Source organism: Macaca thibetana, chromosome 3, assembly GCF_024542745.1.
Source record: "Macaca thibetana thibetana isolate TM-01 chromosome 3, ASM2454274v1, whole genome shotgun sequence".
NCBI classification, from domain to species: Eukaryota; Metazoa; Chordata; class Mammalia; order Primates; family Cercopithecidae; genus Macaca; species Macaca thibetana.
Genome location: NC_065580.1, coordinates 128,532,440 through 128,557,217, shown reverse-complemented (window position 1 = coordinate 128,557,217; position 24,778 = coordinate 128,532,440). Strand labels below are relative to the sequence as shown.

General features: G+C 39.2%; 1 protein-coding gene across 1 annotated transcript in view; it reads right to left on the bottom strand.

Moving 5' to 3' along the window:
* Nucleotides 1-24,200, bottom strand: part of LOC126950207 (zinc finger protein 92) — a 138,989-nt gene extending 114,789 nt beyond the window's left edge. Inside the window, exon 1 of the mRNA XM_050783490.1 lies at nt 24,039-24,200. The gene's annotated coding sequence lies outside the window, so the exon portion shown is untranslated. The remainder of the gene's footprint in view (nt 1-24,038) is intronic.
* Nucleotides 24,201-24,778: the final 578 nt, after the last annotated feature.

Sequence of the window (24,778 nt, the reverse complement as noted above, 5' to 3'; positions counted from 1 at the left end):
CATCATCTTACACCACTCAGAATGGCTTTTGTTAAAAAATTAAAAAACAGGCCAGGCACGGTGGCTCATACCTGTAATCCCAACACTTTGGGATGCTGAGATGGGCGGATGACCTGAGATCAGGAGTTCAAGACCAGCCTGACCAACATGGAGAAACCCCATCTCTACTAAAAAAAAATACAAAATTAGCCGGGCATGGTGGCACATGCCTGCAATCCCAGGTACTCAGGAGGCTGAATGAAGCAGGAGAATAGCTTGAACCCAGGAGGCGGAGGTTGCAGTGAGCCGAGATTGCGCCATTGCACTCCAGCCCGGGCAACAAGAGCGAAACTCTGTCTCAAAAAAAAAAATTAAAAAACAAAACAAACAAACAAAAAACAGATGTTGATGAGGTTTCAGGGGCACAGAAACACTTATACATCGTTGGTGGGAATGTAAACTAGTTCCACCACCATGAAGAGCAGTTTGGCGATTTCCCAAAGAACTGAGAGTTGAACTAAGATTCAGCCCAGCAATCCCACTACTGGGTATACACCCAAAAGAAAATTATTCTATGAAAATAGCACATGCGCTTGTATGTTCATCACTACACTAGTCACAATAGCAAAGACATGGAATCAACTTAGGTGTCTATTAATGGTAAATTGGATTTACCATTGGTATTTTACACCACAAAATACAACTTAGCCATAAAGAAGAACAAAATCTTGTCCTTTGCAGCAACATGAAAGCAGCTAGAAGCCACTGTTCTAAGCAAATTAATTCACAAACAGAAAACCAAAAGATGCATGTTCTCACTTAGAAGTGAGAGTTAAACATTGGTATACATAGACATAAAAATGAAAACAATAGAGGGTGGAAAAAGGGAAGGGGTCAAGAGCTAAAAAACTACCTATTGGGTACTATGCTCATTATCTGGGTGATGGGATGATTTATTCTTCAAATCTCAGTATCATGCAATATACCCATGTAACCGACCTGCACAGGTACCCCCCAAATCTAAAATAAAAATTAAAGTATAAGAAGGCAAGAAAAAAGGTCTTACTCTCTCACTCAGGCGAGAGTGCAATGCCATAATTATAGCCACAGCAACATCAAATTCCTGGGGTTAAGCAATCCTGTCACTTCAGCCTCCTGAGTTCCTGGGACTACCGGAACATGTAACCACACATGACTAATTTTTAAGAATATTTTTAGCTGGGTGTGGTGGCTCATGTCTGTAATCCCAGCACTTTGGGAGGCCGAGGTGAGCGGATCACCTGAGGTTGGGAGTTCAAGACCAGCCTGACTAACATGGAGAACCCTGTCTCTAGTAAAAATACAAAATTAGCCAGGTGTGGTGGTGCATGCCTGTAGTCCCAGCTACTTGGGCGGCTGAGGCATGAGAATTGCTTGAACCCAGGAGGCAGAGGTTGCAGTGAGCCGAGATCACGCTATTGCACTTCAGCCTGGGCAACAAGGGAGAAACTCCATCTCAAAAATAATAATAATTTTATATATATATATGTATGTTTAAACACAGGGCCTCACAATATTGCCCAGGGTGGTCTCAAACATATGGCCTTAAGCAATTCTCCTGCCTTAGCTTTCAAAGTAACTGCAATTACAAGCACACACCACTGTGCCTGGCTAAAACATCTATCTTAAAGATGCTTAATCAGCTAAATGAGAAAACAGAAAACTAAACAAAAGAGGAAAAACAATGCATGAAGAAAATGAGATTAAAACCATAAAAACAGAAGCAAAGTGTGGAGCTAAAAAATAAATTATTATTTTTAACATTTAAATGATATTTATTAAGAACCTATTACATGAAAGATACTGTTGGCCGGGCGCGGTGGCTCAAGCCTGTAATCCCAGCACTTTGGGAGGCCGAGATGGGCGGATCACGAGGTCAGGAGATCGAGAGACGATCCCGGCTAACACGGTGAAACCCTGTCTCTACTAAAAAATACAAAAAAATAGCCGGGCGAGGTGGCGGGCGCCTGTAGTCCCAGCTACTCGGAAGGCTGAGGCAGGAGAATGGCGTAAACCCGGGAGGCGGAGCTTGCAGTGAGCTGAGATCTGGCCACTGCACTCCAGCCTGGGTGACAGAGCAAGACTCCGTCTCAAAAAAAAAAAAAAAAAAAAAGATACTGTTATCACGTGCTGGGTTTTCGGCATGGGCAAAGGCCTCAAGGTGGGATGAAGCATGACATGCTCTAAAAGCAGAAAGTGAGGCTGAGGGTGACATGAGCTGAGGAAGTAAGCAAAGATCTGGCTTCTGTGTGAGGAGCTGAGGCCCTGACTTGATTCTGGGGTTGCCCTACTTGACCTTTAGTTTTTTGTCAAGGGCAGACAGAATAACAGGGATGAAAAAGAGCTTAGGAAATTGAAACCTACTGTGCATTATATAACAAAGATGGCCAACACATTTTCATAGCAAGAAATAAGAGTGAAGGCTTGTTGTGGGCATCAGGACTATACAAATCTAATGCCTGCAACTGGCAAGTGCCCTGGGACATCCCCTGAGACTGCAGGTCACCAGTCCTCAGAATGACACAGCTCTTTTCCAGTTGCTTACAGAAAACTCTTTAATACTTTATACAAATCTCATGACAATGTCACAAGCAGCTATTTCACTTATCCCTTTTTACAAAAGAGGCCTGGAGAGGCCAAGGGACTTGCTCAAGGCCACACAGCTAGACAGAGGCAGAGCCAGGCCTCTGGCCCTCATGTTCTGACACCACCTGGGGATCCTTTCATTATTCCAGGCTACCTCTTCTTTCCCTTCCATCTTCTCTTTCCCTCTCTTCTTGTTTATTGCCTCTTATCTGCCTGTACTTCAACTTTCTTCAACTTTTCTTCAACTTTTACCTTCAGGAGTACACGTGCAGGATGTGCAGGCTTGTTACATAGGTAAACATGTGCCATGGTGGTTTCCTGCACAGATCATCTGATCACACAGGTATTAAGCCCAGCATCTATTAGCTATTCTTCCTGATGCTCTCCCCTGGCAACAGGTGCCCAGTGTTGTTTTCCACCATATGTTCATGTGTTCTCATCATTCCGCTTCCACTTATAAGTGAGAACATTCGGTATTTGGTTTTCTGTTTCTGCATTAGTTTGGTGAGGATAATTGCTTCTAACTCTGTCCATGTCCCTGCAAAGGACATGATCTTGTTCTTTTTCTAGTATGAAGCCTTCAGTTTAGTTATTTTTACTTAGGATTGCCTTGACTATATGGGCAAAGGACTGCACAGTATTTCATGGTATATATGTATCATATTTTTTTATCCAGTTTATCAGTGATGGACATGTAGGTTGATTCCATGACTTTGCTATTGTAAATAGTGCTGCAATGAACACATACATGCATGTATCTTTATAATAGAATGATTTATTTTCCTCTGGGTATATACCCAGTAATGGGATTGCTGGGTCAAACGGTATTGCTGCCTCTAGGTCTTTGAGGAATTGCCATCCTGTCTTCCACAATGGCCGAACAGTTTCATACTCCCTCCAACAGTATAAAAGCATTCCCTTTTCTCCACAACCTCATCAGGATCTATTGTTTTTAACTTTTTAATAAAAGTCATTCTGACTGACATGAAATTGTATCTCATTATGGTTTTGATTTGCATTTCTCTAATGATCAGTGATGTTGAGCTTTTTTTTTTTTTTTTTTTTTTTTCCCTCTCTTTTTGAAAGACTCTCGCTCTATCTCCCAGGCTGGACTGCAGTGGCACAATAATGGCTCACTGCAACCTCCGCCTCCCAAGTTCAAGCAATTCTCCTGCCCCAGCCTCCCAAGTAGCTGGGATTACAAGCACCTGCCACCATGCCCAGCTAATTTTTGTATTGTTTTTTAGTAGAGACAGGGTTTCACCATGTTGTCTAGGCTGGTCTCAAACTCCTGACCTCAGGTGATCCACCCATCTCAGCTTCCCAAAGTGCTGGGATTACAGGCATGAGCCACCGCACTCAGCCTGAGCTTTTTTTAATGTTTGTTGGCTGTATGTATGTCTTCTTTTGAGACTTTTTGATGAGGTTAGTTTATTCTTGTAAATTTAAGTTCCTTGTAGATTCTAGATATTAGACCTTTGTTAAATGAATTACAAAAATTTTCTCCCATACTGTAGGTTGTCTATTCATTTTGATGATAGTTACTTTTGCTGTGTAGAAGCTCTTTAGTTTAATTAGATCCCATATGTCAATTTTTGCTTTTGTTGCAATTGCTTTTGGTGTTTTTGCCATGAAATCTGTGCCTGTGCCTATGTCCTGAATGGTACTGCCTATATTTTCTTCTAGGGTTTTTTCTTTTTTGTTTTGTTTTTGTTTTTTTGAGATGGAATCTCACTCTGTCACCCAAGCTGGAGTGCAGTGGCGTGATCTTGGCTCACTGCAATCTCTGCCTTCCCAGCTCAAGTGATTCTCATGCCTCAGCCTCCCAAGTAGCTGGGATTATAGGTTTGTGCCACCATGCCTGGCTAATTTTTTTTTTTTTTTTTTGTACTTTTGGTAGAGACAGGGTTTTGCCATGTGGGCCAGGTGGGTCTCAAATGCCTGAACTCAGGTGATCCACTCACTTTGGCTTCCCAAAGTTCTGGGATTACAGGCATGAGCCACCATGCTTGGTCTCTTGTAGGATTTTTAGTTTTAGGTTTTTTTGTTTGTTTGTTTGAGACAGAGTTTTGCTCTTGTTGCCCAGATTGGAGTACAATGGTGCGATCTCAGCTCACTGCAACTTCCGCTTCCCGGGTTTAAACAATTCTCCTGCCTCAGCCTCCCAAGTTGCTGGGATTACAGGCGCCCACCACCACACCCAGCTAATTTTTTGTATTTTTAGTAGAGACGGGATTTTACCATGTTGGCCAGGCTGGTCTCAATCTCTTGACCTCATGTGATCCACCCACCTCAGCCTCCCCAAGTGCTGGGATTACAGGCGTGAGCCACCATGCCCGGTCGGGTTTTTAGTTTTTTATTTTACATTTAAGTCTATAATCCACCTTGAGTTAATTTTGGTATAAGGTGGAGAGGAAGGTGTCCAGTTTAAATTTTCTGCATATGTCTAGCCAGTTCTCCCAGTACTGTTTATTAAATATGGAATCCCTTTCCCATTGCTTCTTCTTGTTAAGTTTGTCAAAGATCAGATGGTTGTAGGTGTGTGACCTCATTTCTGAGTTTTCTATTCTCTTCCACTGGTCTGTGTCTGTTCTTGTATCAGCACCATGCTGTTTTGGTTACTGTAGCCTTGCAGTATTGTTTAAAGCTGAATAGTGTGAAGCCTTCAGCTTTGTTATTTTTACTTAGGATTGCCTTGACTATATGGGCTCTTTTTTGGGTTCATTATACATTTTATAATTGTTTTTTCTAACTTTGTAAGAATGTCAACAGCAGTTTAATAAGAATAATATTGAAACTATAAATTATTTTCGGTATATGGCCATTTTCACAATATTGATTCTCCTATCCATGAGCATGGAATGTTTCTCCATTTGTTTGTATCTTTTCTGATTTCTTTAAGTGGTTTTTGAGACGGAGTCTCATTCTGTCACCCATCGTCCAGGCTGGAACGCAGTAGCACCATATCGGCTCACTGCAACCTCCATCTCCTGGGTTCAAGCAATTTTCCCGCCTCGGCATCTCAAGCAGCTGGGATTACAGGTGCCCACCACCGCACCCAGCTAATCTTTTTATATTTTTAGTAGAGACAGGGTTTCATCATGTTGGCCAGGCTGGTCTCGAACTCCTGACCTCAAGTGATCTGTCCACCTCAGCCTCCCAAAGTGCTGGGATTACAGGCGTGAGCCACCATGCCCTTAAAGTTCTCCTTGTAGAGCTCTTTCAACTCCCTAGTTAGCTGTATTCCTAGGTGTTGTATTCTTTTTGTGTCAATTATGAATATGAGTTTGTTCATTATTTGGCTCTGTGCTTGCCTCTTGTTGGTATACAGAAATGCTAGTAATTTTTCCACATTAATTTTATATTCTGAAACTTTGCTAAAGTTGCTTATCAGCTTAAAAAGCTTTTGGGCTGAGACTATGGGATTTTCTAGACATAGGATTAGGTAAACTGCAAACAAAGATAATTTGACTTTTTTTCTCTTTATATTTAAATACGCTTTATCTCTTTCTCTTGCCTGATTGCCCTGGCTAGAATTTCCAATACTATGTTAAATAGGAGTGGTGAGTGAGGGCGTCCTTTTCTTGTGGTGGTTTTCAAGGAGAATGCTTCCAGTTTTTGCCTATTCAGTATGATATTGGCAGTGGGTTTGTCATATATAGTTCTTATTATTCTGGGGTATGTTCCTTCAATACCTAGTTTATTGAGAGTTTTAAACATAAAGGGATGTTGAATTTTATTGAAGGCCTTTTCTGCATCTATTAAAATATGCATGTGTTTTTTGTCTTTAGTTCTGTTTATGTGATGAATCATATTTACTGATTTGCATATGTTGAACCAAGCTTGCATTCTGGGGATGAAGCCAACTTGATCATATGGATAAGCATTTTGATGTGTTGCTGGATTCGGTTTGCCAGTATTTTATTGAGAATGTTTGCATCAATGTTCATCAAGAATATTGACCTGACACTTTCTTTTTTTGTTGTTGTATATTGCCAGGTTTTGGTATTAGGATGATGCTGGCCTCATAAAGTGAGTTAGGGAGAAGTCCCTCCTTTTCGATTTTTTTGAATGGTTTCAGTAGAAATGGTTCCAGCTCCTCTTCGTACCTCTGGTAGAATTCCACTGTGAATCTATCTGGTCCCGGGTTTTTGTTTTGTTTTGTTGTTGTTTTTGATTGGCAGGCTACTTATTACTGCTTCAACTTCAGAACACATTATTGGTCAATTCAGGGATTCAATTTCTTTCTGGTGGATAAGCGTTTTGATGTGTTGCTGGATTTGGTTTACCGGTATTTTATTGAGAATTTTTACATCAATGTTTCTCAAGAATATTGACCTGAAACTTTCATTTTTTGTTGTATGTCTGCCAGGTTTTGGTACTAGGATGATACTGGCCTCATACAATGAGTTAGGGAAGAGTCCGTCTTTTTAATTTTTTTTTTTTTTTTAATGGTTTCAGTCGAAATGGTACCAGCTTTTCTTTGTACCTGTGGTAAAATTCCACTGTGAATAATCTATCTGGTCCTGGGTTTGTTTGGTTGGTTGGTTGGTTGGTTGGCAGGCTATTTATTACTGCTTCAATTTCAGAACACATTATTGGTCAATTTAGGGATTGAATTTCTTTCTGGTTCAGTCTTAGGAGGGTGTATATTAAAAAAAAGGATCCATTTCTTCTAGATTTTCTAGTTTATGTACGCATAAATTCTCTGATGATTGTATTTCTATGGGCTCAATGGTGATTTCCTTCTTATCATTTCTGATTGTGCTTATTTGATTCTTTTTTTCTTCTTTTTCAGTCTAGCCAGTGGTCTATCTACTTTATTAATTTTTCAAAAAAACCAGCTTCTAGTTTTGTTGAATTTTTGAAGGGTTTTTCATGTCTCTATCTCCTTCAGTTTGGCTCTGGTCTGGGTGATTTCTTGTCTTCTGCTAGCTTTAGGTTTCATTTGGTCTTGGTTCTGCAGTTCTTTTGGTGGAAATGTTAGGGTTGTTGACTTGAGATCTTTCTAGTTTGTTGATGAGGCCATTTAATGCTATAAATTTTCCACTTAACACTTCTTAACTGCATCCCAGAGATGCTGGTACATTGTGTCTTTGTTCTCAGTTTCAAAGAACTTCTTGATATCCGCCTTAATTTCACTATTTACCCAAAAGTCATTCAGTAACAGATTATTCAATTTTCATGTACTTGTGTGGTTTTGAGCAGATTTCTTAATCTTGAATTCTAATTTGATTATGCTGTGGTCTGAGAGACTATTATGATGTCAGTTCTTTGCATTTGCTGAGGATTATTTTACTTACAATACAAGACCAATTTTTGAGTAAGTGCTGTGTGGTGATGAGAAGAATGTATATTCTGTTGTTTTGGGTGGAGAGTTCTGTAGATATCTATCAGGTCCACTTGATCCAGAGCTAAGTTCAGGTCCTGAATATCTTTGTTAATTTTCTGTCTCGATGATCTGTCTAATATTGTCAGTGGTGTGTTAAACTCTACCACCATTATCATATGCGAGTCTAAGTCTCTTTGTAGGTCTCTAAGAACTTGCTTTACGAATCTTGGTGCTCCTGGATTGGGTGCATTTATATTTAGAACAGTTACATCTTCTTGTTGAACTGAACCCTTTACCCTTATGTAAAGCCCTTCTTTGTCTCAATGAAACAGAATAGAGGGCCAGAAATCAAGCTGCACATCTACAACTATTTGACCTTTGACAAAGCTGACAAAAACAAGAAATGGGAAAGAACAATAATTTCTATTATTCAGTAAATAATGTTGAGAGAACTGGCTAGCCATAGTCAGAAAACTGAAACTGAATTCCTTCCTTACGTCATATACAAAAATTAACTCAAGATGAAATTAAAGACTTAAATGCAAAACCCAAAACTATAAAAACCCTGAAATACAACCTAAGCAATACCATTCAGAACATAGGCACAGGCAAAGACTTCATGACAAAGATGCCAAAGCCATTGCAACAAAAGCAAAAATTAACAAATGAGATTTAATCAAACTAAAGAGCTTCTGCACTGCAAAAGAAACTATTAAAAGAGTAAACAGAGGCCGGGCGCAGTGGCTCACACCTGTAATCCCAGCACTTTGGGAGGCCGAGGCGGGCAGATCACGAGGTCAGGAGATCAAGACCATCCTGGCCAACATGGTGAAACCCCGTCTCTACTAAAAATACAAAAAAATTGGCCAGGCGTGGTGGCAGGTGCCTGTAGTCCCAGCTACTTGGGAGGCTGAGGCAGGAGAATGGCGTGAACCCAGGAGGCGGAGCTTGCAGTGAGCCGAGATTGCGCCACTGCACTCCAGCCTGGGATACAAAGCAAGACTCCGTCTCAAAAAAAAAAAAAAAAAAAAAAAAAGAGTAAACAGACAAACTGCAGTATGGGAGAAAATTTTTGCAAACTATGCATTTGTCAAAGGACTAATACCAGCATCGATAAGAAACTTAAACAAATTTACAAGAAAAAACAAATAACTGGCCGGATGCAGTGGCGCACACTTGTAATCCCAGCACTTTGGGAGGTTGAGGCGGGAGGAACACCTGAGGTCAGGAGTTCAAGACCAGCCTGACCAACATGGAGAAATTCTGTCTCTACTAAAAATATGAAAAAAAATTAGCGAGGTGTGGTGGCGCATACCTATAATCCCAGCCACTTGGGAGGCTGAGGCAGGAGAATCGCTTGAACCAAGGAGGCGGAGGCAGCGGTGAGCCGAGATGGCACCTCTGCACTCCAGCCTGGGCAACAAGAATGAAACCCCATCTCAAAAAAACAAAACAAAAACAAAAACAAACAACTTTATTAAAAAGCGGGTGAAGGACATGAACAGACACTGTTAAAAAGACTTATGTCCAGCCAACAATCATAAAAAAATAAAAAAACTCAACATCCCTCATCATTAAAGAAATGCAAATCAAAACCACAACGTGATACCATCTCATGCCAGTCAAAGTGGTTATTTTTTTAAAGTTTAAAATAACAGATGCTGGCAAGGTTGTGGAGAAAAAGAAATGCTTATACACTCCTGGTGGGAGTATAAATTAGTTCAGCCATTGTGGAAGATAGTGTGGTAATTTTTTAAAGACCTAAAGACAGAAATATCATTCAACCCAGTAATCCCATTATTGGATATAAATTCAAAAGAACATAAATTATTCTACCATAAAGTCACATGTATATGCATGCTCACTGCAGCACTATTCACAATAGCAAAGACATGGAATCAACCTAAATGCCCATCAATGTAGACTGAATAAAGAAAAATGTGGTACATATTCACCATGGAATACTACGCAGCCAGAAAAAGAATGAAATCATGTTTTTTGCAGGGATGTGGATGGAGCTAGAGGACATTATCCTTAGCAAACTAGCACAGGAAAAAAAAAACAAATATCACATGTTCTCACTCATAAGTGGGAGCTAAATAATGAGAACACATGGACACATAGAGAGGAACAACACACACTGGGACCTTTCAAAGGGTGAAACATGGGAGGAGGAAGAGGATCAGGAAAAATAACAAATGGGTAATAGGCTTAATACCTGGGTTATTAAATAATCTATGTAACAAATTCCCACATGACATAAGTTTACCTATAAAACAAACTTGCACTTGTATCCCTGAATTTAAAATAAACTTTTGTTTGTTTGTTTGTCTTTGAGACGGAGTCTTGCTCTGTCACCCAGGCTAGCGAGTGTAGGGGCGTGATCTCAGCTCACTGCAACCTCCGCCTCCCAGGTTCAAGCGATTCTCCCACCTCAGCCTACCAAGTAGTTGGGATTATAGGTGCACAACCACACCCGGCTAATTTTTGTATTTTTAGTAGTGACGGGGTTTCAGCATCTTGGCCAGGCTGGTCTTGAACTCCTGACCTTGTGATCCACCCAACTTGGCCTCTGAAATAAACGTTTTTTAAAAGACTGATTTGTACCTTTTAAGGAGGAATCAGGCAGTACTTTCAAAGATGGTTTTGTTGAAAAACGTAATCAGCCACTTGTCTAGTAAATACTCCTCATATTTTAAAAAGAAAGAACAAAGCTGAAGGCATCACAATATCTGACTTCAAAATTTGCTACACAGCTATAGTAACCAAAACAGCATTGTACTCACATAAAAACATACACATAGATCAATGTGCCCAATAAGCCCAGAAATAAATTTATGCACCTAAAACCAACTGATTTTTAACAAAAATGGTGAGAACACATTTTGCAGAAAAGCTAATCTCTTCAATAAACGGTACAGGGAAAATCTAATATCCACATGAAGAAGAAAAAACTAGACCTCTCTCCCTCGCCATATACAAAAATCAACTCAAAATGAATTAAAGACTTAAACTATGAAACTATTAGATAAAAACATAGAAAAAATGCTTTACAACATTAGAATGAAAACAAATTTTTAAAGTAAGACTTCAAAAGCATAGGCAACAAAAGCAAAAATAAGCAAATGAGATTACATCAAACTAAAATGTTTTTGCATATGAAACAATTATTAGAATGAACAGACAACCTAGAAAATAGGAGAAAATATTTGCAAACTATATATATGAAGAGGGGTTGATATCCAGAATATATTAAAAACTTTAAAATTTTAAAAGAAAACAAACAATCTATTAAAAATGACCAGGCGCAGTGGCTCACACCTGTAATCCCAGCACTTTGGGAGTGCGAGGCAGGTGGATCACCTGAGGTCAAGAGTTTGAGACCAGTCTGGCCAGCATGGTGAAACTCCCATCTCTACTAAAAATACAAAAATTAGCCAGGCGTGGTGGCACACATCTGTAATCCCAGCTACTCAGGAGGCTGAGTCAGGAGAATCGCTTGAACCCGGGAGGCGGAAGTTGCAGTGAGCCAAGATTGTGCCACTGCACTCCAGCCTGGGCAACAAAGAGTGAAACTCCATCTCAAAAAAAAGAAGATCTTAATAGACATTTGTTAAAAAAAAAGACATACAAATGGCTAACAGGTACATAAAAAGATGCTCAACATCACTAGTCATCAAGGAGACATAAATCCAAACTACAATATCACCTCACTTTCATTAGAATGGCTATAATTTTTCTTTTTCTTTCTTTTTTTTGTTTTTGTTTTTTGTTTTTTTGAGACAGAGTTTTTGCTCTTCTTGCCCAGGCTGGAGTGCAATGGAACGATCTCGGCTCACCACAACTTCTGCCTCCCAGGTTCAAGCGATTCTCCTGCCTCAGCCTCCCGAGTAGCTGGGATTACAAGCATGCACCACCACGCTCAGCTAACTTTGTATTTTCAGTAGAGACGGGATTTCTCCATGTTGGTCAGGTCGAACTTTTGACCTCAGGTGATCCGCCCACCTCAGCCTCCCAAAGTGCTGGGATTACAGGCATGAGTCACCGTGCCCAGCCGAATGGCTATAAATTTTAAAACGACATAAAATAAGTACTAATGAGGATGCAATCAGAGGGAACATATATACACTGTTGGTGGGATTATAAATATTTATGGCCATTATAGAGTATGGAGTTTTCTCAAATAATTAAAAATAGAGCGATTATATGATCCAGTAATTTTACTACTGCGTATATATCTAAAAGAAAGAAATTCATGTGTCAAAAAGACATCTGCATCCCCATGTTTATTGCAGCATTATTTGTAATAGCTAAGATACGGAATCAATTGAAATGTATAGCGACACATGAATGCATAAAGAAAAAGTGGTAGATATACACAATAAAATACTATTCAGCCATAAAAAAGAATAAAATTCTGTTATTTGCAACAACATAGGTGGGCCTTGAGTATTTTATGTTAAGTGAAATAAGCCATATACAGAAAGATAAATACTTTATGATCTCATAATCTCGTTTTTATGAGGAACCTGAAAAAAAAGGGGAGTTTATAAAAGGAAAGAACACAACAGGGGTCACAGAAGAGTAAACGGGGAGGATGGGAAGAAGTTACTTAACAATATTAAGTTACAATTAGATAGGGGAAATAAGTTCTGGTTTTCTACTATGCAGCAGGATAATAATTAATTTTTTAAAATTGCATATTAAAAATAGCTAGAAGAAACCAGGTGTGGTGAAACACAACTATAATCCCTACACTTTGTGAGGCTGAGATAGAAGAATCACTTGAAGTCAGAAGTTCAAGACCAGTCTGGACAACATAATGAGACCCCGTCTCTACAGAAAATAAAATTACTAGCCAGACATGGTGGCATGTTTTTGTAGTCCCAGCTACTTGGGAAGCTAAAGTGGGAGGATCACTTGAGCCTGGGAATTTGAGGTTACAGTAAGCTATGATTCAACTACTGCACTCCAGTCTGGGTGACAGAGCAAAATTCTGTCAAGAAAGAAAAGAAAAGAAAAAGAAAGGTAGGGCAAGTTGGCTCACACCTGTAATCCTATAACTTTGGAAGGCCAAGGCTGGTGGATCACTTGAGGCCAAGAGTTCGAGATCAGCCTGGCCAACATGGCAAAATCCCATCTCTACTAAAAATACAATAATTAGCTTGGTGTGGTGGCACATGCCTGTAATCCCAGCTACTCAGGAGGCTGCGGCACAAGAATCACTTGAACCCGAGAGGTGGAGGTTGCAGTGAGCCAAGATTACACCACTGCACTCCACCCTAAGTGACAGAGCAAGACTTTGTCTCAAAAAAACCCAAAAAACAAAGATAAGATAAAATAGCTAGAAAAGAGGCTTTTGAATGTTCTCACCACAAAAATAACAATTGCATTAGGTAATAAATACACTAAATACTCTGACTTGATCATCATACAACCTATATATAATTATACCCCAATATATGTAACATTACATGTGTCAATTTTAAAAAATGAACTAAGACTTTAACATAAAACCTGTAACTGTAAAACTCCTAGGACAATACAGAAGGGGCAAGCTTCGAGACAACTGGTTTTGGCAATGATTTGGGGGATATAACGTAAAGGATCAGGTAACAAAATCAAGAGCATATACATGGTACTAAATGAGTATATTTAAAATATCCCATAGTCAAAGCAGAACATGGAGTAGATATTTTGTACATTCAGGTACATTGCAGTATTATTCACAAAAAATAATACCTGGAAGCAAATGTTTCTTTATGGATGACTATTTTAAACAAATGTGGCACATATATACAATGGAATATTATTCAGTCTTTTAAAAAAAGGACATCTTGACAAGTACTGCAATAAAGATAAATCTTTAGAACATTATGTTAAGTAAAATAAGATAATCAAAAAGAAGGAGACACTGTATAATTACACTTGTATAAAATATTTAATCAAACTCATAGAAACAAAAAGTAGAATGGTGTTCTTCAGGAACTGGAAAAGAGGTAGAAAGGACAATTTGTTGTTTAACGGGTACTCACTTTTACTTTTGTAAGACAAAAATTATCTAGAACCTCTTGTAAAACAATAGGATTGTACTTAACAGTTCTAAACTGTACACTTAATAATGTTTGAGGTGACAACAATTAAACACTTAAGACTACTTAAGAGACAGTTACAAAAATTTTTTTAAATTACCTTCAAATAACAAAAGTGTTCTTCTCACACAATCATATACATTCAAACTATAAGTACATTGTGAACTTAAGATTATTTTCCTAGGCCGGGCGCGGTGGCTCAAGCCTGTAATCCCAGCACTTTGGGAGGCCGAGACGGGCGGATCATGAGGTCAGGAGATTGAGACCATCCTGGCTAATACGGTGAAACCCCGTCTCTACTAAAAAATACAAAAAACTAGCCGGGCGAAGTGGCGGGTGCCTGTAGTCCCAGCTACTCGGGAGGCTGAGGCAGGAGAATGGCGTGAACCCGAGAGGAGGAGCTTGCAGTGAGCTGAGATCCGGCCACTGCACTCCAGCCTGGGTGATAGAGCGAGACTCCGTCTCAAAAAAAAAAAAAAAAAAAAAAAAAAAATTATTTTCCTGACTATCACCTGGATATAATAAAATAATCATTGAAAACCAAGAAAAAAGGCCGGGCACGGTGGCTCACGCCTGTAATCTCAGCACTCTGGGAGGCTGAGGTGGGAGGATCACCTGAGGTCAGGAGTTTGTGACCAGCCTGGCCAACATGGTGAAACCCTGTCTCTACTAAAAAATACAAAAAATTAGCCAAGTGTGAGAGCAGGCTCCTGTATCCCAGCTACTTGGGAGGCTTAGGCAGGAGAATCGCTTGAACCTGCTAGGCGGACATTGCAGTGAGCCGAGATCACGCCACTGCATTCCAGCCTGGACAACAGAGCGAGACTCCATCTCAAAAAAAAAAAAAAGAAAGCCAAGAAGAAATATGTCATAAACAAAGTAGGGACAACACAGGTGAAAAACACAGATATTTCTATAGGTAAGAGGCATACAGCTAATTCATATGTAAATTAAGGGACCCTCAGGGAAAAACATCCACCTGTGCCCATGGATGTAGGACAATCAACATTATTCTGGATGTGAGTCTTGAAATGGCACTGTAACCTGGCTCTGTTTCATGCAGCCATAGTTCAGGAACAGTTTTGCTCAACCTGGGATTTGTTTAAAAGCATCCAAGTCTGTGCCCCTTGAGGCAGGCCTGCTGACATCAGTCTCACTGTGAATCTTAAAGCAAGCCCTGTAACCCAGTTTTAATCCCTGTTGGCCAGCGTCTGGGAACAGTCCTGCCCACCCAGAAACCCGGAGGGAAATATATCATGGACCCAGAGACAAAACTGAAGACTTTTAGTCTCAGTTGTATATCTTGAAGCAGCCCTGTGAATCAGTTCCAGTGGCTCTCAGTTTTGATCAGGGGTCAGTCCTGCCCATCCAGTGAACTGTCTAATGACTGGGTTAGACCAGAGATCCAGCAGGAGTCAAGCACCCCTATATGCAGAAACAAGTGCAATTTCTTATCCCAACACCAGCTCTAATAATAAAGATTCTGAAGAAAGTTGAGTCTTTCTAGGTAATAGACAGAATCTATAACTGATGTCCTGATAACAGGTCAGCCAATCATGAAACCCACTCAAGGCCAAGTAGAAGTCATGTCATCTGGCTCCAACAAACTCAAATGCACTCAGTTGAAATCTCATCAGCCCAGGGACCCAATAAAAGAAATTATCTTTCAAAACTATTCTATAATTACTGGAAGATTTGTTCTTTCACATTTAGGCATACAAACATAAGGCTATACAGATGAAAAAGAATCAGGAAAACATAAGCATCACCAAAAGAACTAATAAGGCTCTAGGAAACATCTACAAAGAAATGGAGATCTCAGAATTGTCTGACAAAGAATTGAAAATAATCACCTTAAGAAACTTTTATAAGATGCAAAAGAACACAATAGATAACTCAAAAATTTTAGAAAACAACAACACAGAAACGAAGTGAGAAATATAATAGAGAAGTAGACCAAGCATGGTAGCTTACACCTGTAATAATAAAACTTTGGGAGGCTGAGGCAGGAGGATTTCTTGAGGCCAGGAGTTCAAGCCTAACCTGGATAACATTACAAGATCACTCATTTAAAAAAAAAATTAATAGGAAAATAGAAACCATAAAAAACAACCAAACAGAAATCCTGCAGCTAAAGTTAAAAAAATGATAGAACTGAAAAACTACAATAGAAAACTGTAACAGGAGACTCAATTATAAAATAAAAAAATTAAGTGAACTCAAAGTTGGCTATTTGAAAGTGACCAATCATAAAGTGAACAAATCAACACATTTTAGAATTTTCAGAAGAAGGGAGAGAGAAAAAGAAAAAGAAATTGAAAGACATAATGTCTAAAAACTTCCCAGATCTAAGCCAGGCATGGTGGCTCACACCTGTAATCCCAGCACTCTGGGAGGCCAAGGTGCAGGGATGGCTTGAGTTCAGGTGTTTGAGACTAGCCTGGGCATTATAGCCAAACTCCATCTCTACAAAAATTAGCCAGGTGTGGTGGCACATGCTTGTAGTTTCAGCTACTTGGGAGGCTGAGGTGGGAGAATTGCTTGAGCCTGGGAGGCAGAGGTTGCAGTGAGCCAAGATCATGCCACTGCACTCCAGCCTGGCTGACAGAATGAGACCCTGTCTCAAAAAAACCAACAACAACAACCAAAAAAACCCCCAAATTTAGAAAAAGATATGAACATCCAGTTTCATGAAGCTCAATATACTTACAGCAAAAAGAACCTAATAGGATTGCCCTAGAACACATTATAATTAAATTTTCAGCATTCACAGATAAAGCTCAATTCCTGAAAACAGTAAGAGATAAGAGATTCTTCACATACAAGGGAACCTTTATAATGTTATCAGTGAATTTTTCAGCAGAAACTTTGCAAGCTAGGAGACTCAATTATATATTTAAAATGCTTTAAAAAGAAAAAAACTTGACAACTAAGACTATATCTAATAAGGCTGTCCTTTAGACATAAAAGAGATCAAAACATTTTAAGACAAAGAAAAAAGTTGAGAGAATTTATCACCACTTAACTTGTGTTACGAGAAATGCTAAAAGAAATTTTTCACACTGAAATGATGGAATGTTAACTAACAATATGAAAAACATTACATTATACATTAGACATAAAGTATAAATGTCACTGGAAATGGTAAGTAGTGAAATTCAGAATACTCTAATACTGTAATGGTTTTGCATAAATCACTTTTAACTCTAATGTAAGATCTATTAAAAAATATTAAAAATACAGGTAGCCACAATAATTTGTTAGATGCACAATATAAAAAGTTCTAAAGTGCGATATATAGTATTAAATGTGTGAAAGGAGAAAACTTGTAGTTTTTCTATGGCATTGAAGTTATATTGTTATCATCTTAAGCTAGGCTGTTAAAATATAAGATGTTTTATGTAAGTCCCATGATAACCACTAGGAAAAAACTGTAGTAGATACACAAAAGAAAAAGAGAAAGCAATTAAAGCATATAAAAAAAAAAAAAAAAAACCCAAAAAGTTAAGGCTGGATGCAGTGGCTCATTCCTGTAGTCCCAGCACTTTGGGAGACAGAAGTGGAAGAATCACTTGAGCTCAGGAGTTTGAGACCAGCCCGAGCAACATAAGGAGACCATATCTCTACAAAAAATAGCTGCATGTTGTGAACATGCCTGTAGCCCCAGCTACTTGGGTGGCTGAGATGGGAGGACTGCTTGAGCCCAGGATATTGAGACTACCGAGGGCTATGACCATGCCACACACTCCAGCCTAGAAAACAAAGCATGACCCTGTCTCAACAAAAATGAACACAGTCACAGGAAAGATAAGACAAGAAGAAAAAACAAACAAATAAATTTTAGATAGTCAGAAAACAAAACCACAATAATAACTTATTAATGGTAACATTAATAGTAACCTATCACTATTTTATATATAAAGAGATTAAATTATCCAATAAACAGACACTGCTACAGAAAATGTCATTTCTAAATTTTAGGTTAAAATTCAATAGCCATTATGATACTATTAAGAAGCGGGACCTTCAAGAATTGATTAGGACTGGTCAGGCACACTGGCTAATACTTGTTAATCCCAGCCCTTTGGGAGGCCGAGGTGGGTGGATCATCTGAGGCCAGGAGTTGTGGAGACCAGCCTGACCAACATGGCAAAAACCTGTCTCTACTAAAAATACAAAAATTACCATGGTGGTGGTGGGCGCCTATAATCCCAGCTACTTGGGAGGCAGAGGCAGGAGAATCACTTGAATCCAGGAGGCAGAGGTTGCAGTGAGCTGAGATCACACTATTGCACTCCAGCCTTGGTGACAAGCCTGAAACTCCATCTCAGAAAAAAAAAAACCCGAACGCGGTGGCTCATGCCTGTAATCCCAGCACTCTGGGAGGCCGAGGTGGGCAGATCATGAAGTCAGGAGTTTGAGACCAGTCTGGTCAATATGGTGACACCCCATCTCTACTAAAAATACAAAAATTAGCCAGGCGTGGTGGCTCATGCCTGTAGTCCTAGCTACTCGGGAGGCAGAGGCAGGAGAATCGCTTGAACCCAGGAGGCGGAGGTTGCAGTGAGCTGAGATTGCGCCACTGCACTCCAGCCTGCATGACAAAGCAAGACTCCGTCTCAGAAAAAAAGAAAAAAAGAATTGATTAGGTCATAAGCCCTCTGCCCTCATGAATGGATTAATGTCCTTATCATGGGAACTGATTAATTATAACAAGAGTGGGTCTGTTATAGAAAAGGAAGTTCTCTCTCCCTCATACCTTTGGCTATGTTATTATGCAGCAATACGGCCTTTAACAAATGCCAGTGTCATGCTCTTTGCCTTCCTGGCCTCCAGAATCATGAGACAAATAAACTTTCACTCTTTATAAATTACCTAGTCTGTGGTGTTCTGGTATAGCAGCACAAAATAGACTAAAACAGAATGAATAAATTTTTAAAAGACAAAATGATATGCTGCTTACAAGAGACTAGCATTTGCTATAAGGACAACCATCTATAAGTGAAAAGATGGAAAACGATACTCCATGCAAGTAATAACCAAAGAAGTGCATTGGTAGTTATGCTTAAATTAGACAAAATAGACCTCCTGGCAACATCTATCACAACAGTCAAATGAGTTCTCCATATAATAATAAAGAGGCTAATTTGTCAAGAGGATATTGCAATTAAACATATATATGCTTGGTCAGGTGTGGTGGCTCATGCCTGTAATTCTAGCATTTTGGGAGGCCAAGGTCAGGAGTTTGAGACCTGCCTGGCCAACACGCAAAACCCTGTCTCTACTAAAAACACAAAAAATAGTCAGGCATGGCAGTGCACACCAGTAGTCCCAGCTACTCAGGAGGCGGAAGCAGGAAGCAGGAGAATTGCTGGAACCCAGGAGACAGAGATTGCAATGAGCCAAGATCACACCACTGCACTACATTCTGGGTGACACAGGAAGACTCTGTCTAAAAAAAAAAAACATATTTATATATGCTCCCAACACTGGAGCTTCTAAATATATAAAGCAAATATGGACAGAACTGTAGGGAGAAGCAGATAGGAATACAATAATAGAAAACTTTAATATCCTACTTGAAACAACAGACAGATTATTCAAACAAATCTTAAAAAAAAAAAGTGTGCTTGTGTAACACTATACACTAAATAGATATAAACATAACATTTCACCTAACAGTATAAGAATACACATTTACCTCAAAAATACATAAAATATTCTCCAGGAGAGATTATATATTAAACAAAAAATTAAAAACAAGCTTTTCAAATTTAAGAAGGTTAAAATTATGTCAAGCTTTTATTCTGACTCTGATGGTATAAAACTAGAAACCAATAGCAAGAAGAAAATTGGAAAACTCACAAATAGGTGGATATTAAACAACATGCTCATAAACAACCAATGGGGGTCAAAGAAGAAATCAAAAGGGAAATAGGAAAGAATCCCAACACAAATAAAATTGAGCACACAAGGATCCAAAACTTCTGGGATACAACAAAAGCAGTTCTAAGACAGAAGTTTATAATAATAAACTCCTACACTAATAAAAAAAATACATTTAAATAAACAACCTAACTTTAACTCCCAAAAACCTTGAACAAGAAGACCAAAATAATTCCAATGTTAGCTTAATTATGAAAATGTTAAGAATTAGAGAAAAAAGAAAGTAAACAGAGACTAGAAAGACAATAGAAAAATTTTTTTAATTGAGCTGAGTTTTTTTAAAAAAACAAAATTGACAAACTTTTTGGCTATATTAATCCAAGGAAAAAAAGAGAGAGGACTTTAAAAAAGTTATAAATAAAAAATTAAGTTATTTCAACAGATCCCACAGAAATGCAAAAAATAGTAAGAGACTACTATGAGCAATTATATGACAACAAATTTGATAACTCAAGAAATAATTATTAGAAACAAACCCACCAAGATTAAATTATAAAGAAATAGAAATACTGAATAGATCAATAATGAGGAAGGAGATCGAAGCAGTAACCAACTATCTCCAATTTTTAAAAATCCCATGACCAAATGACTGCATGGGTGAACTGCATCACACATTTAAGGGAGAACTAATGTCAGTCCTTCTCAAACTCTTCCAAAAATGGAAGAGAAAAAACACTTACAAACTCACTTGAGGTGGCTATTAGTACCCTCATACTGAAGCCAGTGAAGGACACTACAAGAAAAGAAAATTATAAGCAAATATCCCTTTGAAGATACAGAAAAAGTTCTCAACAAAATACTAGACACTGAATTCAACAACATATTAAAAGGATCATACACTATGATCAAGTGGGACTCATCCCCAGGATGCAAGAATGTTTCAACATACACAAATCATTAAAAATAATATACTACAATAACAAAATGACTAATGAAAATTATATAATTATCTCAAAAAAATTATTAAAAGCATTTAATACACTTCTATGATAAAAACTCCCAACAATGTACATATAAAAGCATGCATTATAACACAATAAAGGCCATATATATTAAGGCCTCAGATGCCATTATACTCGAGAGAAATGCAACAAATTATTCCTCTAGTATCAGAAAGAAGACAAGCATATCAAATCTCACCACTTCTGTTCAACATAGTACCAAGAAGTCAAGCTACAGCAATCAGGTAAAAAGAAGAAAATAAATGAAATAGTACCACATTTTCTTTGTTCCGTCTATCACTGATAGGCATTTGGGTTGATTCCATGTCTTTGCTATTGTGAATAGTCCTAAATGAACATACACATGCATGTATCTTTATAATAGAATCATTTATATTCCTTTGGGTATGTACCCAGTAATGGGATCACTGGGTCAAATGTTATTTCTGATTCTAGGTCTTTGAGGAATAGCTACACTCTCTTCCACAATGGTTGAATTTATTTACATTCCCATCAACAGTGTAAAAGCATTCCTATTTCTCCACAGCCTCACCAACACCTGCTGTTTCTTGACTTCTTAATAACGCCATTTTGACTGGCATGAGATGTTATCTCATTGCAGTTTTGATTTGCATTTCACTAATAATCACTAATGTTGAACTATTTTTTCACGTGTGTTGGCCATATAAATGTCTTCTCCTGAAAAGTGTCTCTCCATGTTCTTTGCCCACTTTCTAATGAGGTTGTTTGTTTCCTGTAAATTTGTTTAAGTTCCTGGTAGATTCTGGATATCAGACCTTTATCAGATGGAGAGATTGCAAAAATTTTCTCCCCTTCTCTAGGTTGTTTGTTCATCCTGATGATAGTTTCTGTTGCTGTGCAGAAGCACTTTAGTTTATTTAGATCTCATTTGTCAATTTTTGCTTCAGTTGCAATTGCTTTATACACTATGAAATATGATGCAGCCATAAAAAGGAACAAGATCATGTTCTTTGCAGGAACATGGATGGAGCTGAAAGCCATTATCTTCAGCAAACTAATATGCAGGAACACAAAACCAAACACTGCATGTTCTCACTTATAATTGGGAGATGAACAATAAGAACACATGGACACAGGAAGGGGAACCACATACACTGGGGCCTGTTAGAGGGGTGGAGGAAGAGAGAGTTCCCATATAAATTGGGGGCTCCCATAACCTCCTTCTCAAGTTCAATAACTTGATACAACTATTCACAGAACTCAGCAAAATACTATACTTGCATTTACCAGTTTATTATAAAAGGTACAAATCAAGAAGAGCCAAATGAAAAAAAAAGTACAAGGCAAGGAAAAGTGGTAGGAGAAGATGGGGTGGGTAGATAACAGCTGTGATTAAAGAAATCCCCCATCATTTGTGTTTTTCAAGAGCATCTTACGGCTAAGAAACACCCTTCCTGTTTTTGATATCCCAAAGCCAGAGACTCTCTAAATTCCCATTTATTTTATTTTATTTTTTTTTTTGTCTCATAAACAAATAAGTTTGTCTCTGGTGGACAGAACAAAATACTTGTGAACCAAACTTTTCTTAATTTTCTTTCCTTCCCCAGACCCCAAACTTCGACCCAACCTTAAAACCCCTCCTTATGTCCCTCTTAAGAACAGGCTGACGTCTAGGTAAAACATTCTCTGATCTAGGATCTGATTTCACCATGTTTTATCCCGTCCTCCTCGTCCCACATTTTTTTTCTGACCTTCTAGTAGTTTGCTCCTCCTTATGAAAGAAAGCCCTTTTCTGCCTAACGTTAGTTTAAAACTAATGCCCAGTGTTTAAAGAAAACAGCAAAATCACTCAAACACCGTGTTTATAGAATATTGTAAGGAAATAGTAAGGCACTTAAATTTTATACTTCAACAGGAAAAGCTGAAGTCTCTATCTCTTTCAGACATTAAACATGTCACTTACATACTTTCATGATAAATAGTTTAATAAACCATATGTGAACATTTCCAGAAGGTGCCAAGTTCTATCTCATAAAATTTAACATTAAACTTGGGCATTTAGACAACAGAATACAGAACAGAGATATCCACTGTTACAAATTTTAGACCCTGCAAAAAAGGGGAGCTGATGTTTTGACAAATATATGCACTTCATCAATTAATCTTTCATATTTTCTTGTGGAAATGTATTCACTTTCTATAGCCATAATGAAAAAGAAATTTTTCCTATTTCTTTTCCCTTGTAGCATTCCCAAAGCAATGCCTTGGAATTCTATTTGAAATCACCACCCAAAAAGAACAGAAAGAAATTTACTTACTAAAATCACTCTGATGAAGATAAAGAAACATTTTTAACAAATAAAACATATGACTAGATTTTTCTGAAATTCACCCTTCATGGTCTTTGACTTTATAAAAAAAATTTCAGCTCTACTGATGAAACATAATTCACAGTTATTGAAAAATTGAAGTGGAAATAAGTGAAAAAGTCTTTCCAAGGTGACAAACTCAGGGAGTGGCAGTGCTGATGGAAACACAAACATGTCTGACTTAACTGTCAAGTCAGACCATGGTAACCCTCAAAACATTCTCCCATCCCCATGCTGCCCATTAAATTACTCAATGTCCTTCTTCCCAGGAGGCACTGGACAATGTCCTCCTGCTTGAACCTGGGAGGTGGAGGTTGCAGTGAGCCAAGATCGCGCCACACCACTCCAGCCTGGGTGACAGAGTGAGACTTCATCTCAAAAAAAAAAAAAAAAAAAAAAATTTTTTTTAACAGCAGACACTGGAGACCCCACTGGCCGCAGCTCCTCCCACGCACCCACCGAGTCGGGATTCTGCTCTGATAACCCGCCTGTCATCCCTGAACAATCTGGGAGAGAGAAGGGGATGCCGGTGCACCGCTGCCCAGGGAGCTTCAGGCAGGTCGCGGCGCGGGAAGGGGACGCTAAGGGTCAAAGTTCGCTGACCCAGCCTCCATCTTGCGCCCCCCACCCACCCTCCGAAGGGGCTGAGGGCGGAGCTGCGCCAGCTGGGAATCAGGTCGGCGGAGCCGGGAGCTGACCGTGGGGAGGCCGGTTCCGCCGGTTTCAACCAGCCCACTCTCCCCTCTTGGGATGCCCAACCCCGCATACTCACCATTTCCCAGTTTCCAGGATGTCCTGGCATCTTAGCTATGCATCTTCCAGTACCTGCAGATCTCATGGCAACAGAGGCTGTGACAAAGTCACCGAGGGCTCCCGAGGGGCAACACGCGGAAGAGGAGAGATGGATCCCAGGCTCCGGCCCGAGCCCGAGACAAAGGCCCAGCCAAACGCCGGAAGCCACGCCCTCCTCCCCAACTGCGTCGCTGGACGGTTCCTACACTGGCGCCACAGATTGAATAAGGCTCCAGGACCCTCCCCTACACCCACCGTCCCCAGCATTAGTGCGCTTTATGGACAGGGAAACAGGCCCGTGTAGGCGGAGTCACACGCCCTGAGTATCACAGCTACTTAAGAAGTGAGCTGAGCCTTGAAATGCACTTGCTCTTTCCCTTACCTGGGTCTCTTTGTATAATGCATCTTATTCGCTATTTAAAAGTAGAAAGTAGAACAACTGGACACCTTTTTTAACAACTCTCTAATCATTTGGATAATGCAGGAAAGACCCCTGTCCCATCCCTGAGCTCCTCTCTCAGCATGCTGTACCACACTGCTGACCACAACGTGGGATGGCTATTAGAAATGGAGGGGCAGGGGGCTGGGAACGGATAAGCAGGAATTATGTTGCCCAAATGTGCTTTTTTTTTTTTTTTTTTTTTTTTTTTGAGACGGAGTCTCACTGTTACCCAGGCTGGAGTGCAGTGGCTGGATCTCGGCTCATTCCAACCTCTGCCT